The 20,402-nt window shown below is 41.7% G+C and overlaps 1 protein-coding gene across 3 annotated transcripts in view; it reads right to left on the bottom strand.

Moving 5' to 3' along the window:
• The window catches only part of FANCB (FA complementation group B), a 346,913-nt gene that overhangs the window by 257,021 nt on the left and 69,490 nt on the right, over nucleotides 1–20,402 (bottom strand). The window lies entirely within an intron of this gene.

Raw genomic sequence — 20,402 nt, 5'->3', positions numbered from 1 at the left:
TAGTGGGATATGAGAGTTGGACTATAAAGAAAGCTGAGTGCCAAAGAATTGATACTTTTGAACTGTGGTGTTGGAGAAGACTCTTGAGAGTCCCTTGGACTACAAGGAGATCCAACCAGTCAATCCTAAAGGAAATCAGCCATGAATATTCATTGGGTAGACTGATGCTGAAGCTGAAGCTCCAATACTTTGGCCACCTGATGTGAAGAACTGACTCACTGGAAAAGACCCTATGCTGGGAAAGACTGAAGGCAGGAGGAGAAAGGGACGACAGAGGATGAGATGGTTGGAAGGCATCACCAACTCAAAGGACATGAGTTTGAGCAAGCTCCAGGAGTTGGTGATGGACAGGGAGGCCTGGTGTGCTGCAGTCCATAGGGTCACAAAGAGTCGGACATGACAGAGCAACTAACTAGGGAAAAGATGCTAATTTAGGTATCAGAGAATCTAGGTTCTAGTCCTCTCTCTGCTTCGAGCTTCTTGTATTATCAATTACACTCTGTGAATTTCAATTTTTCTCACCTGCCAAAATGGGAGTAGGTATTATCAGCAATAAAGTTATTTCTACACATCTACTATAGTCATACTAGCAAGATGCCACATTTATGAAGAGTAGAAAAATACAGTTTTTCATAGTTAATATAATCAGAGGCACTGTTGTCGTTGCTTTTAAGTCGCCAAGTCGTGTCTGACTGTTTGCAACTACATGTACTGTAGCTCACCAGGCTCCTCTTTCATGGGATTTCCCAGGCAAGAATACTGGAGTGGGTTGCCATTTCCTTCTCCAGGGGAACTTCCTGACCCAGGGATCAAACCTGCATCTCCTGCATTGCAGGCAGATTCTTTACCATTGAGCCACCTGAGAAGCTCAATCAGAGGCACTACTATCATGCTTGAGATGTAACCTTTTACATCATACTATCATACTTGAGATGTAACCTTTTAGGGGATTGCTTAGTTTTTCTACTGAAGATTGAAAAAGCAGCTGTTTGGATAGTCCCCAAAGCAGAGTTTGAGACACAGAGATCATGTCAGCAGAGTGTTGGTGATTTGTTTGAGGGAATCCCAAGAAGTTATAGAAAGAGAAAAGACCAGTGAGACAGGGGAGAAAGTCAACGTCTGGGTGTGTTAATGAAGTTACTGTTGTAGCAATTGGGACCCAGTCTTAAAAGGACTTTTGAGAAAAGATGGAATACCTGCCAGAATAACCCATCAGAATGAGAGGAGTCTGGTGCATTTTTTCACTGGGTCCTGTCCCTGACTGACTGAGGACTGCCCCAAGGGTGTCACCTTCTGAGCCCAGCAGCTTCCACAGCTTTAGCTCTGATAAGGCCATGAGACAGAAAGCAAGGTGTATTTAAGGTGTGATGTTGCTATGGGTTGAACTGTGTTCCCCCACAAACTCTGCATGTTGGAATTCTAAGTCCCAGCACCTCAGAAGGTGACATTATTTGAAGACAGATTCTTCACAAAGATAATCAAATTAAAATGAGGTTATTAGGATACGCCTGAATACAACATGACTGGCATCCTTAAAAAAAGGAGGAAACTTGGACACAGATAGGGCTTCCCCGGTGGCTCAGTGGTAAAGAATCTGCCTGCCCATGCAGGAGATGTAGGTTTGATCCCTGGATCAGGAAGATCCCCTGGAGGAGGGAATAGTAATCCACTCCAGGATTCTTGCCTGGAGAATTCCATGAACAGAGGAGCCTGGTGGGCTACAGTCCATGGGGTCACAAAGAGTTGGACATGACTTTGCAACTAGAGAACAACAATAAGCACAGAAGGAGAATATCACGTGAAGAGGGAAGTTCTGCTGCCACAAGCCAAGGAGCTGCCAGATCCTGGGAGAGCAGCCAGGAACAGACCTTCCCTAGCACCTCTGGAGGGGGCGTGGCCTGTCAACACCATGATCTGGAATTTCTAGCCTCCAAAACTGTGAGCCAATTCATTTCTGTTGTGTAAGGCACTCAGCTCACGGGATTCTGTTACTGCAGCCTTAGCAAGCTAATATACGTGCTGCTGTGACACATCTGCACGTGCAAGGAACGGTGTGACACAGAAATGGCTGAAGTTAGAAGCAGGCGAGGGAAGTGACACGGGTGCTAAAAACATCTTGTAAAGAGTTCCTAGAAGGTGGACGTGCTGGAACTGAGAGATAACCCTGTTGCTTTTCAGCTCCCCTTCAAGAAAGGGTGAGAAAACTACAACTTGCAATGGCTAAAACTATAACTCAGACTGTCAAAAGATATGTTCTGTGTGTTCATTATACTTAAAGCAGTGATAAACCCTCCTATAATCCTCTCGGTTGTTAATACAACTTTTGTTCCTAAGGCAGCTATTGAGATTCCATGTCCTCTTTTATATGAATGAATTACACTTGTTAACACATTCGACAAAGGAACATTTTAATAGCCTGGTTTCTAGAGCAGCCTCCATTCCTTCTAGGGTAAGAATGGCAAAAACAAAAAATGAATGACAATCATGTTACACCTAAAAATCTTACATTTATATTCATATTTTTTATTGGGAAAGGTTTAAAAATTGTAATGCATCCACTCAAATGTGTCATAGAACTGCGAGGAAATTGGGAGCATGGATTTTTGCCTAAAATTTGAGTCTCTTTAACTGGGTCAGGAATATCCTGCTAAAACTGCTGTTCTCAGACACTGTCATTTTGTACTTTCCTTCCAAAAGCATCAATCTCAAAAGAAATATGTGCACAAATTAGTGAGAAGAGTTTTTCATGACACTGAATGTTTGATCTGAAGAAAAAGCAAGGCTCTCCATGGAAGTCATCATGCCCTACTTTGGTTAGAACCTGACTCTCCCTCCCCACCTGGCTGACCTGTCCTTCCTGAAAGTAAACCATTTTCTGGGATGAATATATACACTGAACCCTGCTGGCCAACAGAGATCAAGGGCTGGGTTTCAATATCAATGTCCCATTTAAAAAAAATTAGACCAATTGCCTCATTGTAAATGGAGTTCTAATTTGTCAAGAGTTTAAAACACAAAAAGTAAGTTGGAAGTAATTTGGACACTTCGTCATAAATAATATTTCCATTTGGAATACTGTAAATTAAAAAAAGGAAACGTGCCATTTAGGATCTATGTTGTTGGATAAGGAACTTAAAGTTCAGATTTTTCTTACATGAATTCATTTTTCTTTTCTGGCCACGTGCTGCTCGCCATGTGGGATCTTAGTTCCCCAACCAATCAGGGGTCGAAATCACGCCCCCTACATTGGGAGCATGAAGTGTTAACCAGTGGACCACCAGGAAAGTCTCTCTAACATGAATTCTCATTCCTTATTTTTTTCAGCTTTATTGAGATATAATTGATATATAACACTGTGTAAGTCTATGGTGTATCATGTGATGATTTAACACGTATATATTACAAAATGTTTACCACAATAAGGCGAGTCAACACATTCTTCACCTCACGTAATTACCATTTTGTTATTGTTCTTACAGTGAGAACATTAAAACTCTACTTTTGCAACTTTCAAGTATAAAATACAGTGTTTTTAACTATAGTTACAGTGCAGTATATTAGATCCCCATAACTGATTTATTTTATAAATGGAAGTTTGAACACTTTGACCAACGTCTCTCAATTTCTTCTGCCCCTCAGGCCCTGATAACTTCCATTCCACACTGTTTCCATGAGTTCAATGTTTGTAGATTCCATATATATAAGTGAGATTGTACAGTATTTCTCTTTCTGTTTCACTTATTTCTCTTAGCATAATGCCCTTAAGATCTATCCATGTTATCACAAATGGCAAGATTTTCTTTTTTATGACTGATATTCCATTGTATACATATATACTACATTTTGTTTATTCATTCATCTGTCAATGGACACTTAGGTTGTTTTGAAAGTAAGGTATTAAACTCTTATTATTTACCATTGCTTATTACTTCCTTCAGATATTACTATTTGCTCAATACATTTAGGTGCTCTGCTATTGGGTTGATATATATTTACAATTGTTACATTCTCTTGCTGAATTGATCCCGTTATCATTATATAATGACCTCATCTCCTATTATAGTATTTGACTTAAAGTCTGTTTCACTTGATGTAAACATAGAGACTCTGTCCAATTTTAGCTTCTATTTTCATGGAATAACTTCTTCCATCCTCTCACTTTCAGCTTATCTGTGTCCTTGAAGGTGAGTCTTTTGTAAGCAGCATATAGTTTGGTCTTGTTTTTTATCCATTCAGCTGCTCTGCACCTTTTAATTGGAGAATTTAATCCACTTAAATTTTATTATTGATAGGTAAGGACTTACTATTGCCATCTTGTCAATTTATAAGCTTTCATTTTAGCTTGAAGAACTCCTTTCAGCATTAATATAAGGGGGTTGTAGTGGTAAGTCTTTATATTACCTTCATTTCTTTTTTTAAAATTAATTTATTCATATTTGGTTGTGCTAGGTCATTGCTTTATGCGGGCTACTCTCTAGTTTCAGTACATGGCTTCTCTTGGGGTGGAGCACAAGCTCTAGGGCACATGGGCTTCAATAGTTGCAGCATATTGGCTCATTAGTTGTGGTTTCTGGGCTCTAGAGAACAGGTTCAGTAGTTGTGGTTCAGTTTGGTTCAGTTTAGTCACTCAGTCGTATCCAACTCTTTGCAACCCAATGGACTGCAGCACGTCAGGATTCCCTGTCCTTCACCAACTCCCAGAGCTCACTCAAACTCATGTCCATCGAGTCGGTGATGCCATCCAACCATGTCATCCTCCCTCATCCCTTCTCCTCCTGCCTTCAACCTTTCCCAGCATCAAGGTATTTTCCAATGAATCAGCTCTTTGCAGCAGGTGGCCAAAGTATTGGAACTTCAGCTTCAGCAGCAGTCCATCCAATGAATATTCAGGACTGATTTCCTTTACGATGGACTGGTTGGATCTCCTTGCAGTCCAAGGGACTCTCAAGAGTCTTCTCCAAGACCACAGTTCAAAAGCATCAATTCTTCAGTGCTCAGCTTTCTTTATAGTCCAACTCTCACATCGGTAAATGACTATTGGAAAAACCACAGCTTTGACTAGACAGATCTTTGTTGGCAAAGTAATGTCTCTGCTTTTTAATATGCTGTCTAGGTTGGCCATAGCTTTTCTTCCAAGGAGCAAGCATCTTTTAATTTCATGGCTGCAGTCACCATCTGCAGTGATTTTGGAGCCCCCAAAAATGAACTCTCTCACTGTATCCATTGTTTCCCCATCTACCACCATGAAGTGATGGGACCAGATGCCATGATCTTAGTTTTCTGAATGCTGAATTTTAAGCCAATTTTTTACCCTCCTCTTTCACTTTCATCAAGAGGCTCTTTAGTTCTTCACTTGCTTCCATAAGGGTGGTGTCACCTGAGTATCTGAGGTTATTGATATTTCCCCCAGCAATCTTAATTCCAGCTGGTGCTTCATCCAGACCGGCATTTCACATGATGTACTCTGCATATAAGTTAAATAAGCAAGGTGACAATATACAGCCTTGACATACTCCTTTCCCAATTTGGAACCAGTCTGTTGTTCCATGTCCAGTTCTAACTGTTGCTTCTTGACCTGCATACAGATTTCTCAGGAGGCAGGTCAGGTGGTCTGACATTCCCATGTCTTCAAGAAAGTTCCACAGTTTGTTGTGACCCACACAGTCAAAGGCTTTGATGTAGTCAATAAAGCAGAGGTAGATGTTTTTTTTCTGGAACTCTCATGCTTTTTAGATGATCCAGCAGATGTTGGCAATTTGGTCTCTGGTTCCTCTGCCTTTTCTAAATCCAGCTTGAATATCTGGAAGTTCACGGTTCACGTACCGTTGAAGCCTCACTTGGAGAATTTTGAGCATTACTTTGCTAGCATGTGAGATGAGTGCAATTATGCGGTAGTTTGAACATTCTTTGGCATTGCCTTTCTTTGACATTGGAATGAAAACTGACCTTTTCCAGTCCTGTGGCCACTGCTGAGTTTTCCAAATTTGCTGGCATATTGAGTGAAGCACTTTCGCAGCATCATCTTTTAGGATTTGAAATAGCTCAAGTGAAATTCCATCACCTCCACTAGCTTTGTTTGTAGTGATGCTTCCTAAGGCCCACTTGACTTTGCATTCCTGGATGTCTGGCTCTAGGTGAGTGATCATACCATCATGATTATCTGGGTCATGAAGATCTTTTTTGTACAGTTCTTCTGTGAATTCTTGCCACCTCTTCTTAATATCTTCTGCTTCTGTTAGGTCCATACCATTTCTGTCCTTTACTGAGCCCATCTTTACATGAAATATTCCCTTGGTATCTCTAATTTTCTTAAAGAGATCCCTAGTCTTTCCCATCCTATTGTTTTCCTCTATCTCTTTGCATTGATCGCTGAGGAAGGCTTTCTTATCTCTCCTTTCTATTCTTTGGAACTCTGCATTCAAATGGGTATATCTTTCCTTTTCTCCTTTGCCTTTCACTTCTCTTCTTTTCTCAGCTATTTGTAATGCCTCCTCAGACAGCCATTTTGCCTTTTTTCATTTCTTTTTCTTGGGGATGGTCTTGATCACTGCCTCATGTACAGTGTCACGAACCTCCTGTCCATAGTTCTTCAGGCACTCTGTCTATCAGATACAATTCCTTGAGCCTATTTGCCACTTCTACTGTATAATCGTAAGGGATTTGATTTAGGTCATAGCTGAATGGTCTAGTGGTTTTCCCTTCTTCATTCAATTTAAGTCTGAATTTGGCATTAAGGAGTTGATGATCTGAGCCACAGTCAGCTCCCAGTCTGGTTTTTACTGACTGTATAGAGCTTCTGCATCTTCGGCTGCAAAGAATACAATCAATCCGATATCGGTATTGACCATCTGGTGATGTCCATGTGTAGAGACTTCTCTTGTGCTGTTGGAAGAGGGTGTTTACTATCACCAGTGTGTTCTCTTGGCAAAACTCTGTTAGCCTTTGCCCTTCTTCGTTTTGTACTCCAAGGCCAAATCTGCCTGTTACTCCAGGTATCTCTTGACTTCCTACTTTTGCATTCCAATCCCCTGTGATGAAAAGGATATCTTTTGGGGGTGTTAGTTCTAGAAGGTCTTGTAGGTCTTCATAGAACCATTCAACTTCAGCTTCTTCAGCATTACTGGTTGGGGCATAGACTTGGATTACTGTGATATTGAATGGTTTGCCTTGGAAATGAACAGAGATCATTCTGTCATTTTTGAGATTGCACCCAAAAGCTACATGTTGGACTCTTTTTTTGACTATGATGGCTACTCCCTTTATTCTAAGGGATTCTTGCCCACAGTAGTAGACACAACGGTCATCTGAGTTAAATTCACCCATTCTAGTCCATTTTAGTTCACTAATCCCTAAAATGTCGATGTTCACCCTTGCTATCTCCTGTTTGACCACTTCCAATTTTCCTTGATTCATGGACCTAACATTCCAGGTTCTTATGCAGTATTGTTCTTTACAGCATTGGACTTTACTTCCATCACCAGTCACATCCACAACTGGGCACTGTTTTTGCTTTGGCTCCATCCCTTCATTCTTTCTGGAGTTATTTCTCCACTGGTCTCCAGTAGCATATTGGGCACCTACTGAGCTGGGGAGTTCAACTTTCAGTGTCCTATCTTTTTGCCTTTTCATACTGTTCATGGGGTTCTCAAGGCAAGAATACTGAAGTGGCTTGCCATTCCCTTCTCCAGTGGACCACGTTTTGTCAGAACTCTCCATCATGACCCATCCATCTTGGGTGGCCCTACAGGGCATGGCTCATAGTTTCATTGAGTTGGACAAGGCTGTGGTCCATGTGATCAGTTTGATTAGCTGTGACTGTGGTCTTCATTCTGTCTGCCTTCTGACAGAAAAGGATAAGAGGCTTATGGAAGCTTCCTGATGGGAGAGACTGACTGTGGGGGAAACTGGGTCTTATTCTGATGGGCAGGGCCATGCTTAGTAAATCTTTAATCCAATTTTCTGTTGATGGGTAGGGCTGTGTTCCCTCCCTGTTGTTTGACCTGAGACAAAAATTATGATGGATGTAATGAAGAAAATGGTGACCTCCTTCAAAAGGTCCTATGTACACACTGCTGTACTCAGTGCCCCCGGCCCTGCAGCAGGTCACTGCTGACCCACACCTCTGCCAGGATCCTGGGCACTCACAGGCAGGTCTGGGTCAGTCTCTTGTGGGGTCCCTGCTCCTTTCTCCTGGGTCCTGGGGCACACAAGGTTCTGTTTGTGCCCTCCAAGAGTCTGTTTCCCCAGTCCTGTGTAAGTTCTAGAGGCTCTATGGTGGGGTTAATGGTGACCTCCTCTAAGAAGGCTTATGCCACACCCAGGTCTGCTGCACCCACAGCCCTTGCCCCTGCAGCAGGCCACTGCTGACCTGTACCTCTGCAGGAGACACTCAAACACTCAAAGGCAGGTCTGGCTCAGTCTTTGTGGGTGTTTCCTGGTGTGCACAATGTTTTGTTTGAGCCCTCTGAGCATCTCTGGGGGTTATGGGGTTTGAGTCTAAACATGATTTTGCCACTTTTACTGTCTTCCTGGGGCTTCTCCTCTGCCCTTGGATGTGGGCTATCTTCTTTTGGTGGGATCCAACATTCTCCTGTTGATGGCTATTCAGCAGTGAGTTGTAATTTTGGAGTTCTCGCAAGAGAAGAAGAGTATACATCCTCCTACTCTGCCATCTTTCTTTATCTTAGTAGTTGTGGTGCACAGACTTAATTGTTCTGTGGTATGTGGGATCTTCCCAGATTAAGGACTGAACCTCTGTATCCTGCACTGGCAGGGGGATTTTTTACCACTGAGCCACCAAGGAAGCCGTCACCTTCATTTCTTAAAGACAGCTGTGCTGGGTAAACTATCCTTGGCTGGTAGTTTTTTTTTTTTTTTCCTTTCAGTCCTTTTAATAGATTATTTCATTCTCTCTTGGTCTGCAAAGTTTCTACTGAATAATCCACTGATAGCCTTATGGGGGTTCACTTGCATGAGAGAATTTTTTTTCTTCTGCTGTTTAAAATCTCTCGTCTTTGACTTTAGACAGTTTTATTATAATGTATCTTGGAGAAGATCAATTTGGATCAAAATTTGAGGATGTCTGTTAGCTTCATGAGCTTTCCCCATGGCTTAGCAGGTAAAGAATCTGCCTGCAATGCAGGAGACACAGGTGACACAGGTTAGACACCTGGGTCAGGAAGATTCCCCTGGAGAAGGAAATGGCAACACACTCCAGTGTTGTTGCCTGAAAAATACCATGGACAGGGGAGCCTGGTGGGCTATAGTCCACAGAGTTGCAAAGAGTCGGATGCGACAACAAATAAGCGTAACATTAGCTTCATGAATTTGAATTTCCAAGTCTCTCCCCAGGTTTGGGAGGTTCTTGGCCATTATTTCTTTAAATAAGCTTTCTACCTCTTTCTCCTTCTCTTATTCTTCTAGGACTCCAATGATGCATAGATTATTTCTTTAATGGTGTCTCTAAGGACCATAGGCTTTCTTCACTTCTTTTCATTTTTTTCTTCTTTCTCACTCTTTTCTTTTTTCTGGTCACACTGTGTGGCTTGTGGGATCTCAGTTTCCTGACCAAGGTTTGAACTCGGGTCATGGCAATGAAAGCCTGGAATAATAACCACTAGGCAACCAGGGAAACTCCCTTTCTTTTTTCTTTTTGTTCCTTTGATTAGATAATTTCAAATGATTTGTCTTTAAACTGATTCTTTCTCCTTTCGGTCCTATCTGCTGTTGAATCTCTCACTGAAGTTTGGTTCAGTCATTGATTTTTTAGCTCCAAAGTTTCTTTTATTTTTTCCATCTTTTCATTGAACTTCTAACTTTGTTCTTGTATTATTTTCTTGATTTCATTAAATTAATCATTTATGTTGCTTTATAGTTCTCTGAACATCTTTAGAATAATTATTCAATTATTTAAAGAATTATTTCATTATTTATTGGGCAATTCCTGTATCTTCACGTCTTTGGGGTCAGTTATTAGAGGTTTCCTATATTCCTTTGGTGGAGTAATCTTTCCCTGAATCTTTTTCATCTCAGTAGACTTCCACAGGTGTCTACACATTTGAAGAAGCAGTCATCTCTCCCAGACTTTACTGGCTGCCCTTAGTAAGGAAAGACCTCTAATGTGGGTGGGGCATACTGGTGTATGCAATGACCCTGGGCCTTGTGGTAAAAGGTACCAGGTGCAGGCGTAAGCAGAGACTCTGTCTCTGGGGGGCTATGGTGACTTGGTGGTTCTGGGTACCGGGGACCACAGCATCAACCAATACATGGTCCTTGGTGAACAATGTAAAGGGACCACAGAGGTTACAAGAGATGTTGGGGTCCTTAAGGACACTGTTACAAATGCATCTTGTGTGTAATCAAGTGAGAGGCATGCTTCTGTTTACATAGAACCAGGCAATGGTCCAGGTTGAAGAATCCAGGGTCAGAATCAAGGCAGAAGTGGGGAGGAAGAGGACATGTTGTAATTTTAAAGACTGAATCAACAGCTTGTTGACTGACAGATCCTGGGGATTAAGACTGAGAGAGAGGAAAATTAAAGCTAGAGGATAATGCAAAGGTTTTTAGATTGGATGACTGAGTGATGTTGCTGTTAATTAAACTAGAGAACAACAGAGGAGAAAGGATGAAAGGAAAGATAATGAGTTACTGTGGTGAAGAGGTCTTTATGAGATGTCTTTGAGATATGCAGTTACAATCATGGGTTTGGATCTAAAGAGAAAAGTGAGGCTATATAGATTCGTAAGTCATCTGTGAATATAGAAGGCAAAGAAATTGCCACCGTAATAAATGTTTTCAAAATTATTTCATTTAATGTCCATGACAACTCTGAGTTATACATTATTTTTACTGATGAGGACACTGAAATTCTAAAAGACTAAATCACTTCCCCAAAGCTATGTAGCTAGTTAAGCAGCAGAACCAGGATTCAACAACTAACTCTTATTAAATACAAAGTTTACATTCTTTCCTCTGTGTCTTGCTGACCCTCTCTAAGTCACGGCAGTGACTGACTCTCCCATGAAAAGCCTATAGAGTGAGGAGAGAGTAGGTACAGTGTTGGGTGTGATGGAAAAATCAAATGCAGCCAGCTTGTAGTTTACATTCCACAAGGAGAATGTAAGAAATGGTGTGGTTGAACGAGAGAGACAGTAGCTACCCTGATAAAGTGATTCTCACACCTATTAAGGGCTGTTACTCTACTTTCCAGGAAAAAATTCATCAGGCTCTTTGAGTGAATGTGACTTTCAGACATGGCAAAGTAAAGAGAAATCAAGAACACTTAGGTAGCAATAAAAGAAAGAGTGTCTTGGGTCTCCAGCCTTTCAGCTTCAGTATGATCCTTTAAATGCTACAGAGTGGCCATTAGATTGCCAAATTGGTAGCTGACCACCAACCAGACACATCTCTATTTTAATACCTTTCTAGCTTCCTTTACTATATCTCTGGAGAAGAGGCTATAACTTCCATCTTAGTTTTTCTTTCAAGAAAATGAAATACAAATTTTGGGGTAGACAATGAAAAAGAGTAACTATTATCTACTAAATGCTTCAGTATTTTCAAAATTAATACATTCACTCATGCATTCAATGACTCTTCATTAACAAGACACTGCTCTTGCCTTCTAGAATACTACAGTTCAGCTGCAGAAAGAGTTCAGTCTTCAATCACAAGTAGTTTCAATAAGAAGAAGCTACTAGAGAGGGAGAAATGAAGATGCAGACCTGCCCATGAGACAGGGCGAGACAATGTGATGCACAGCACAGATGGAAATATTAGCCTATGAAAAGAGGGCATCTCTTTAAGAATAACAGCCAGAGGAGAAGAAAGATTGGGTACAAAAGCAGTTTGATGACAAGAAAATTAAAGGAATTTGTGTCTAGTGGCATCTATTATTTTTCTTGTGGAATTTTCTTCTGAAAATCAAGAAGAAAGTTTCAAATCAGCAGAAAATTTTAGAACAATATTATGTCTTTCATAGGGTTTTTGCCCTGTCCCAAACACAAAGATGCCTACACCCAAACATGAGGTAACAGAATTACTGGAGCTGGGAAATCAATTCTGACTACAAAGACACAAGGACCAAGGAATTGTAATATGGTCCAGGTATGAAGCTCACTGATGGGAGGGTTTGCTTGGACATAAGGACGAAACTGGAAAATATTGAGAAGCAAAGAAAAGTCTGCACTACAGATCTGTGGCTTTACCTAGACATTTGACAGGCCCCTTACAATATAAGTAAGTGCTCAAGATCCCTTTGAGTGCCTAAAATGCAGGTATTTCGTGATTTTTACTGATAGAAGAGTAAGGTAGTGCTCCTTAAACTTGGCTACACATTGGAATCACCTAGTGTGGTAGTCATCTATTGTTGTATAACAAATTACCACAACACTTAGTAGCCTAAAACAAAGAACATTTACTACCCCATGCAGTTTCTGTGGATCAGGAATATGGGAATAGCTCAGGTGGGGGTTCTGGTTCAGCATCTCTCATGAGACCACAGTCAAGATTTCAGCTTAGGCTGCAGTCATCTGAAGGCTTGACTGGGGCTTCCAAGATGGTTCTCCCACATGGCTACTGGCAGAAGGCTGCACTATACAAGAGTCTCCAGAGAGGAGCCAATAGGATATAATGTATATATAAAATGGAGGATTATCTTGCACAGTTACAGAGGCTGAGAAGTCTCAAGATCTGTAGTCGAAAAGTCAGAGATCCACAAGAGTCAATGCCGTAGTTCCAGTTCAAGTACAAAAGCCCAAGACCCAGGAAAACTGAAGGTGTCAGTTACAGTCCAAAAGCCAGCACGCTTGAGACCCCAAAAGAACAACTGCTTCAGTTTGATTCTGAAGGCAGGAAGACGTATGTCCCAGCTCAAGGACTTAGGCAAGAGGAGTCCCTTCTTAGTCTTTTTATTCTAGTCAGGTCTTTAGTTGATTGCATGAAGCCCATCCACATTAGAGAAGGCAATCTCCTTTCCTCAGTCTATCTATTCAAATGTTAATCTCATCCTGAAACATCCTCACAGACACACCCGGAATAACTTTTGTCCAAATGTCTGAGCACCTGTGTCCCAGTCAAGCTGACACATAAAGTTAACCATCACAAAGGCCCCAGTTCCTTGCTGGCTGTTGACAGGAGGTCTCATAACATGAGACTCTCTAGGGCTGCTTAGGTGTCCTCATGGCCGTGGTAGCTGGTTTCTCCAAAAGTATGTGATTCAAAAAAGAAAAAGCCAGGAGGAAGCTTCACAGTGTTTTATGACACAATATTACTGGAAGTCACATACAGTAACTGCAGCCAAATATTCTTGGTAGAAGCAAGTCACTAAGTCCAGCTCACTCTCAATGAGCTGAAGAAATTAAGTTTTACCTCTTGAAGAAAGGAGGGGTGATTACCTACCACCCCTAGCCCTTCTGATTTGATCAGCCTGGGATTTTTTTTTTTTTTTTAAGCTGTCCAGGTAATTCTAATGGGCAGCCAAGTGTTCCCTCTAGCATATGCATCCACTCTTCTGTCTCTTAATAGTAAGCCTTCAGCAAGCAAGCACACAGCCCTGTGATTTGCACTTCACCAGCTCTAATGTTGCATAATATCATGCCAGTGGGTGCGAAAACTTCCTCTGATAAAGAACTCAATTTCATTAAATTTTTTGAAATAATCAAAATACTTTCTTAATGAGAAAAACCAAGTGGTATGTTTTACATAGAGGCCTGATACTCAAGAGAAGAGCATTTAATACCTAGAATTTTCAAAATCATATGTATTACAAAGGAAGGCTATAAAGTAAAACAAATAAAAGAGACTTCTGGTTAAGTATGAAGCCTCAAACTTATTGTTGTTATTCAGTCACTAAGCCATGTCCAACTCTTTGTGACTCCATGGACTGTAGCACACTAAAGCTTCCCTGTCCTTCACTATCTCCCGGAGTTTGCTTAAACTCATGTCCACTGAGTCAGTGATGCTATCTAAGCATCTCAAACTCTGTCGCCCCCTTCTCCTCCTGCTCTCAATCTTTCCCAGCATCAGGGTCCTTTCCAATGAGTCGCCTCTTCACAGCAGATGGCCAAAATATCAGAGCTTCAGCTTCAGTATCAGTGCTTCCAATGCACATTCAGGACTGATTTCCTTTAGGATTGACTGGTTTGATCTTGCATTCCAAGGGACTCAAGAGTCTTCTCCAGCATCACAATTCAAAAGCATCAGTTCTTCAGTGCTCAGCCTTCTGTCCAACTCTCACATCTGTGCATGACTACTGGAAAAATCATAGCTTTAACTATACAGACCTTTGTCAGCAAAGTGATGTCTGCTTTTTAATTAACTGTCTAGGTTTGTCAAAGCTTTTCCTCCAAGGAGCAAGTGTCTTTTAATTTTGTGGCTGAAGTCACTGTCTGCAGTGATTCTGGAGCCAAAGAAAATAAAATCTGTCACTGTTTCCACTATTTTTCCCATCCATTTGCCATGAAGTGACAAATGTGCCATGAAGTGCCATGAAGCGATGACATCCCATAGATGCCATGATCTTGGTTTTTTGAATGCTGAGTTTTAAGCCAGTTTTTTCCACTCTACTCTTTCACCCTCATCAAGAGGCTCTTTAGTTCCTCTTTGCTTTCTGCCATAAATAAACATATTAGCAAATGATACTTCAAGTTTATAAAGGATCAGATACCTAGTGATAATTCATAACAGAATATGACCAAGTCTGACTTTGGGGGTGTGATGGCTAGTTTTATATATCAACTTGGCTAGGCTATAGTTATTTAATCAAACACTAATTTAGATGTTTCTGTGAAGGTATTTGTAGGTGTGACTAACATCTATAATCACTTGACTTTAAGAAGATTACCCTTCATAATGTGATTGAGTCTCATCTAATGGATTGAAGGTCTTAAGAGCAAAAACTGAGGCTTCTTGAAGAAGAAATTCTGCCTCAAGACTGTAACATCAACTGCTGCCTGTGTTTCCATCCTGTGAAACTAGATAGACAGATAGATATACATATACAGATGTGGATATTTGATATTTAGATACAGATTAACATACCTGCAGGCTTCAGGTGGTGCAGTGGTAAAGAATCCACCTGCCAATGCAGGAGATGCAAGAGACTTGGGTTCAATCCCTGGGTCAGGAAGATCCCCTGGAGGAGGAAATGGCAGCTCTCCGGTATCTTGCCTGGAAATCCCACAGACAGAGGAGCCTGGTGGGCTGCAGTCCATGGGCTCACAGAGAGTCGGGCATGACCGAGCACACGAACACACACGTAACTTATCTGTATACATCTTACTAGTTCTGTTTCTCTGGAGATCCCTGACAGATATAAATTTTGGTATGTGGAAGTGGGGTGTTGCTGTAACAAATACCTGAAAATGTGGAAACTGTTTGAAATTGGGGAATTTTGAGGAGCTGGACAGAAGAAGCCTAGACTGCCTTGAAGAAATGGTTGGTAGGAATCTGGACATTAAAGTGATTCTGGTGAAGGCTCAGGAGGATGTGAGTAACACAGTATAGAAAGCTTCTATGATCTCTGAGAATACACAGTGTCATCATGAACAGAATGGTAATAGAAAAACAAACAGCAAAGGTGCCTCTAGTGTGGTCACGGATGGAAATGAAGAAAATGTTATTGCACAGTGGAGAGAAGACATCTTTGTTCAAAAGAGGCAAAGAACTTGGGTGGATTGTGTCCTAGAGTTTTATAGAAAGAATTTGAAAGTTGATCAACTTGGATATTTGGCTGAGGAGATATCTAAGCCAAGTGTGAAAAGTGCTCTCCTTGCTGCTTATGACAAAATGCTAAAGGAAAGGGACAAGTTGAGAAAGAACTGATCAGCAAAAAGCGACCAGTACTTGATTTGGAAATTTTTCAGCCAATTCAGAGAGCAGCAGAAAATGAGAAAGTGTGTAAGAACACCAAGAGTGTGGTCGGACAACAGTTTGTTAAAGGGACTGGACATATGATTTATGGATCCAATCAACCAGCTCAGCAAAAGCCAGGAATAGAGAGGTTGTGATCCAGGAAAGGTCTGTGGAGGATTCTCATGTCTAATGGCTCAGACGCCTGTGATTTTCACCTGAAGACTGACAAATTTTTGAGAATTTTATACCAGCAAAAACACTGTCACCCTGTGCTGAGAGGGACAGAGAGACGAATACCTTGGAGAGACAGATTCACAGGGGAATGCCACGTGAAGACAGAGGCAGATATTGGAGCAATGCATTTACAAGCCAAGGAAAGTCAAGGACTGCGCAAACCACCAGAAGTCAGGAAGAGGCAAGGAAGGACCCTCCTCTAGGGCCTGGCTGACACCTTGATTTCAGGCATCCTGCCTCCACAGTGCGAGAGAACACATTTCTGTTGTTTTCAGCCACCTGGTTGGTAGTACTTGGTTACAACAGCTCTAGGAAATGAATACAGGAAGCATGGAAAATAGATACTAGCTAAAATTTCCTCTTTCACTGAACTTATATACATTCTGTACCTGCTTGGCAGAACAACAGATACATGTTTTGATCTAATAAATAATTAGATTAAATTAACTAATGATTAACTAAGTTCATTTATGACTTGGCTTGAAAGTTCTACTACTTGTCATTTTGCGCTGTTTGCCTCTGCTTTGATCTCTCATTTCCTTTTCCCCTCTCACGTTGTTGTGGAAATACCAAACAAGATTTCTGCAGGTGAAATCCAATGGAATAAACAACAGTGTTCTCTTGACAAACATCACTGCTCATTAGTAAGGGATTTAAATTCTGCCTGGGCTTTGTTTACATACTCAGACACTAATTGTCAGTCAGCCTGGTATGCACAGTGAACCACAGCAGTGGAAATTACCAAAACAGAGGCACAAGACTGATGAGACTGATCCCCGCCCGGTGTGGCTGCTGGAAGCGGTCTCAACTGCTGGAGCCATAGAGGAGGCTTCCAGATCCCTAGGACCAAAGGGTCAGTTGTCGGCCGTTCCAGTGACTGAGCTCACGAGCTGTTAATCAGGCAACTGTATTCTGCTCTTGGGAGAGCCAGAATTGAGCCGCACTGCATATTTCTTTCAGTTCTCTAAAACTGCAAGGAATTCTCATCCTCAGTTTGATACTGATGCCACCAACCATGCGTGGCTCCCTCCCACAAACAGCTGTTTGTCAGCAGGGCCTCAGGGAATGTGGCTGTCTTCATCTACATACAAGCAGGTACCTGAGTCAGAGAGAGGCTGCATTGGCAACAGGATTCCTCAGAATAGGCATCCCGACCCACTGGAGAATTGAAACATCACTTGCTAGGTCGTAACCAGAATGTTTAAAAGACAAAATAGACCAGGCTAGACTAATTAGAACTGAAACATCAGAATGCCTGCCGAATAGGAAAGGTAACCATGTCTTCTTCACTTGTTTTTTTCAAAGTATGTTTGTGTATGTGTTTATGTGTATTAGATCATAACAAAACTGCGTATCCTTCTGATGGGGGGGGGGAATCATGTTTTCAAATGTTTGAGAAACAGAGCTCAAAGCATAATCATGATTCCCAAATTCCCTTTCATCTAAAAGACCACTAGCCCCTTGCACAGTTAACACAGCCACCCCATCTCCACTTCTTTTTAGTAACACTATGTCCCCAGGCCACTGGTGCCTGCTAGGGAAAATAAAGTGCAAAGACTCCAGTCCCTAGAAAACACAAAGAAAAGAGCATGATGGACAATAAGAAGAGCTTTGTGGCTTATTCTCCTTTCAGAGCTTGGTAATTTGCTTGAAACCTTTGGACTGTGGCCACATGACCTGTCTTAGTCTCTTTTTCTGGCTATTTAGGTAAGAGGGTCAAAGAGAAATGGATCATGGCTTCTCCTGAAGGTGTTCCCAGACTGACAGCAAAGCAGGAAATTTCAGATAGTGCTACTGTAAGGTAATGTGAGTGCTTTCGAGAAAAACAAGGTAGCTGCTACCAAGGACAGGATGTTCTTAAAAGATAACTAGGAGTTTCCCCATCAGAGAGGCGGAGGAATGACCCTGCAGGCAGAGAATGGAATATGCAGGGTACATGAAACGAATGGTGAGGCAATGGGGCCTGGCATGTCATAGGATGGCATGGCATCATATGATGTGGCTGAAACGTTGGGTCACACGGCAGAATGTCAGACCATGGGGTAAGGAGTGAAGGCAGAGACCAGGTCATAGAGGAAAAGCCTTGGCAGTTACACTAGAGTTCAGACATACTCAGTAGTCATTGGAAACCATCGAGGGGTCTTAAGTTGTAATAAAACAATCAGATTTGCAACATAGAAGGGTCATTTTGTAAGGACCACAAGGTTGATTGCTGAGATCAGGGATGGTAAGCTTTTGGAAGCAGGAAAGTTCGACAGAACACTATTACCTTAGATCAGGTAAGACATGGTGGGGACTTTAATTACATTGGTGTGGGAACGCAGAGGAGAAAATAAGAGATGAAAAAGATAGAATCAGGAGAATCTAGAGGACTTCCCTGGTGGTTCAGTGGTTAGGAATCTGCCTGTCAATGCGGGGGATCCCTGGTCTGGGAAGATCCCATATGCCATGGGGCAAGTAAGCCCATATGCTACTACTCCTGAAGCCCATATGCCCTGGAGCTCATGCTCCACAACAAGAGAAGCCACCACAATGAGAAGCCTAAGCACTGCAAATAGAGAGTAGCCCCTAGCAGCAACAAAGTTCCAGCACATTCAAAAGTAAAAATAAATATTTTTTTTTAATGAGAGAATTTGGAGACTGGTGAAGAAGCAAGCAGAGTCTCGGATAATTCCCATTCTTTCCCACTGGATACGTGCATGGGTGGCTGTACTATCTATTAGGACAGGAATTATGGGAGGAGAAGCAACACTGGAGAGAGATGACAAATTCTGTTTGGGCTAAAATCAATTCATGTGACTACAGGACATCCAAATGAATAAGGATATTGGATAATAGAATCTGGTACCCTCTTTTGCTTTCTAAGCTGAAATGCAATCAAACAACTCAAGAAATGTATAGGCGTTAAATCAACGAACGTTTTCCTTTAAAGTCGCCAGGCAGTGGTTCCTACTATAGCCCTTGAAAATATATTTCAGAAGAAGAAAAGATTTGGCGTGCACTGAATACAAAAAATTCTGGAGAAATTAGGGCACCAATGCTGTTATCTTCAGATCGAGGTCCTGCTAAGACTTGAATAAATTCTCTTCATTCCAGGATATGAAAACCAAGCTTCATTTTGAGAGCCAAGACATTTGTACTGGTGGAAAAGAGTCAGTCACGAATTTGTCTCTGACTCCAAGAAAACTACTGTTTTGTACACACCAAAAGGACTGGGTTATGACTCATTCAGCCTTGAGCTCTCCCAAAGGGAGTGATATTTATTCCTAGGGACAAGATGTACAGGTCACCCAGCGATTTCAAGACCTGTCTGTTGATTAGCCATGAGCATGTACGGAGCTGAGACAAAACAAACACGCCACTGGGATTTCAGCAATAAACCTGGTCCCGGCAAATGTTATTGCAGAACAAGACTCCAGTTTAATCTGTTGTCTTAAAGACCTCAGGAATTCCTTTGCCACTCAATATTTTAAAATGATCACCCTGTATTTCCTCATCAATGAAGAAATTACATTTTGAAATGCCTTTCTGAATTAAATTACCCAGTAATAACTTTGGATATGTGTAGGTAGGGTGGGGGGTGCGATTGGGGGCAGAAGAGTGTTGGAGAGGAGAAGAAACTTATGCAGAGTTTTTTTTTTTTTTTTTGGTGGGAGGGGTGGTACTGAAGGGGAGGAAGGCACAGGGAATATTATGCAAATATTAGTAAAGTTAAGATCAGAAAAAGTGTCAGAAGTAAAAAAATTAGTATGTTTCTGGCTTCAAACACCATGCTTGCTTTTCATCCTTGGCACCCAGACATAACAGATATAGTTCTGCTGACTTGGGTTAGATTTCATCCTCTTTTCCAAGTTCATTACCTCAATCTCTCTGCAGATTGTTAAACAACTACCTGCCTCTGCCAATTGCGAGGGGTGCCTTGAAGAAAGGTGAGCAAACTCAAAAGGTGAGGGCCTGCTTCTTGGCTCCACACAGTTTAGCAGAGGTAAGAAATCAAGACATCAAAGGCTGCAGTTTGGCAAAAGGGATCCCACTTCTGTTTTGCTAACCTACAGCTCCAGTCTTGATACCACCCAAGCTCCAGTGCTGACTTTAGAGTGGCTTTTCTATGTCACTCTGTCCACTCAGATTCCATAGGCTCAGATGATATTTATTGTCTCCTCCTTCTCACTGTACTAGCCACCATTTCTGACTTTTATCTCTGAACCCATCCTTCCTGAATTCTCCTGATCCCCCAAAAGGTAGCTGTGTGAGTCTCACTCCAGGGCCACATGATTTACCCTTAAGCACCAGTGATTCACCCTTAAGCATCACCC

Source organism: Dama dama, chromosome X, assembly GCF_033118175.1.
Source record: "Dama dama isolate Ldn47 chromosome X, ASM3311817v1, whole genome shotgun sequence".
Classification (NCBI taxonomy): domain Eukaryota; kingdom Metazoa; phylum Chordata; class Mammalia; order Artiodactyla; family Cervidae; genus Dama; species Dama dama.
This window is presented reverse-complemented; position numbering and strand designations above follow the sequence as displayed.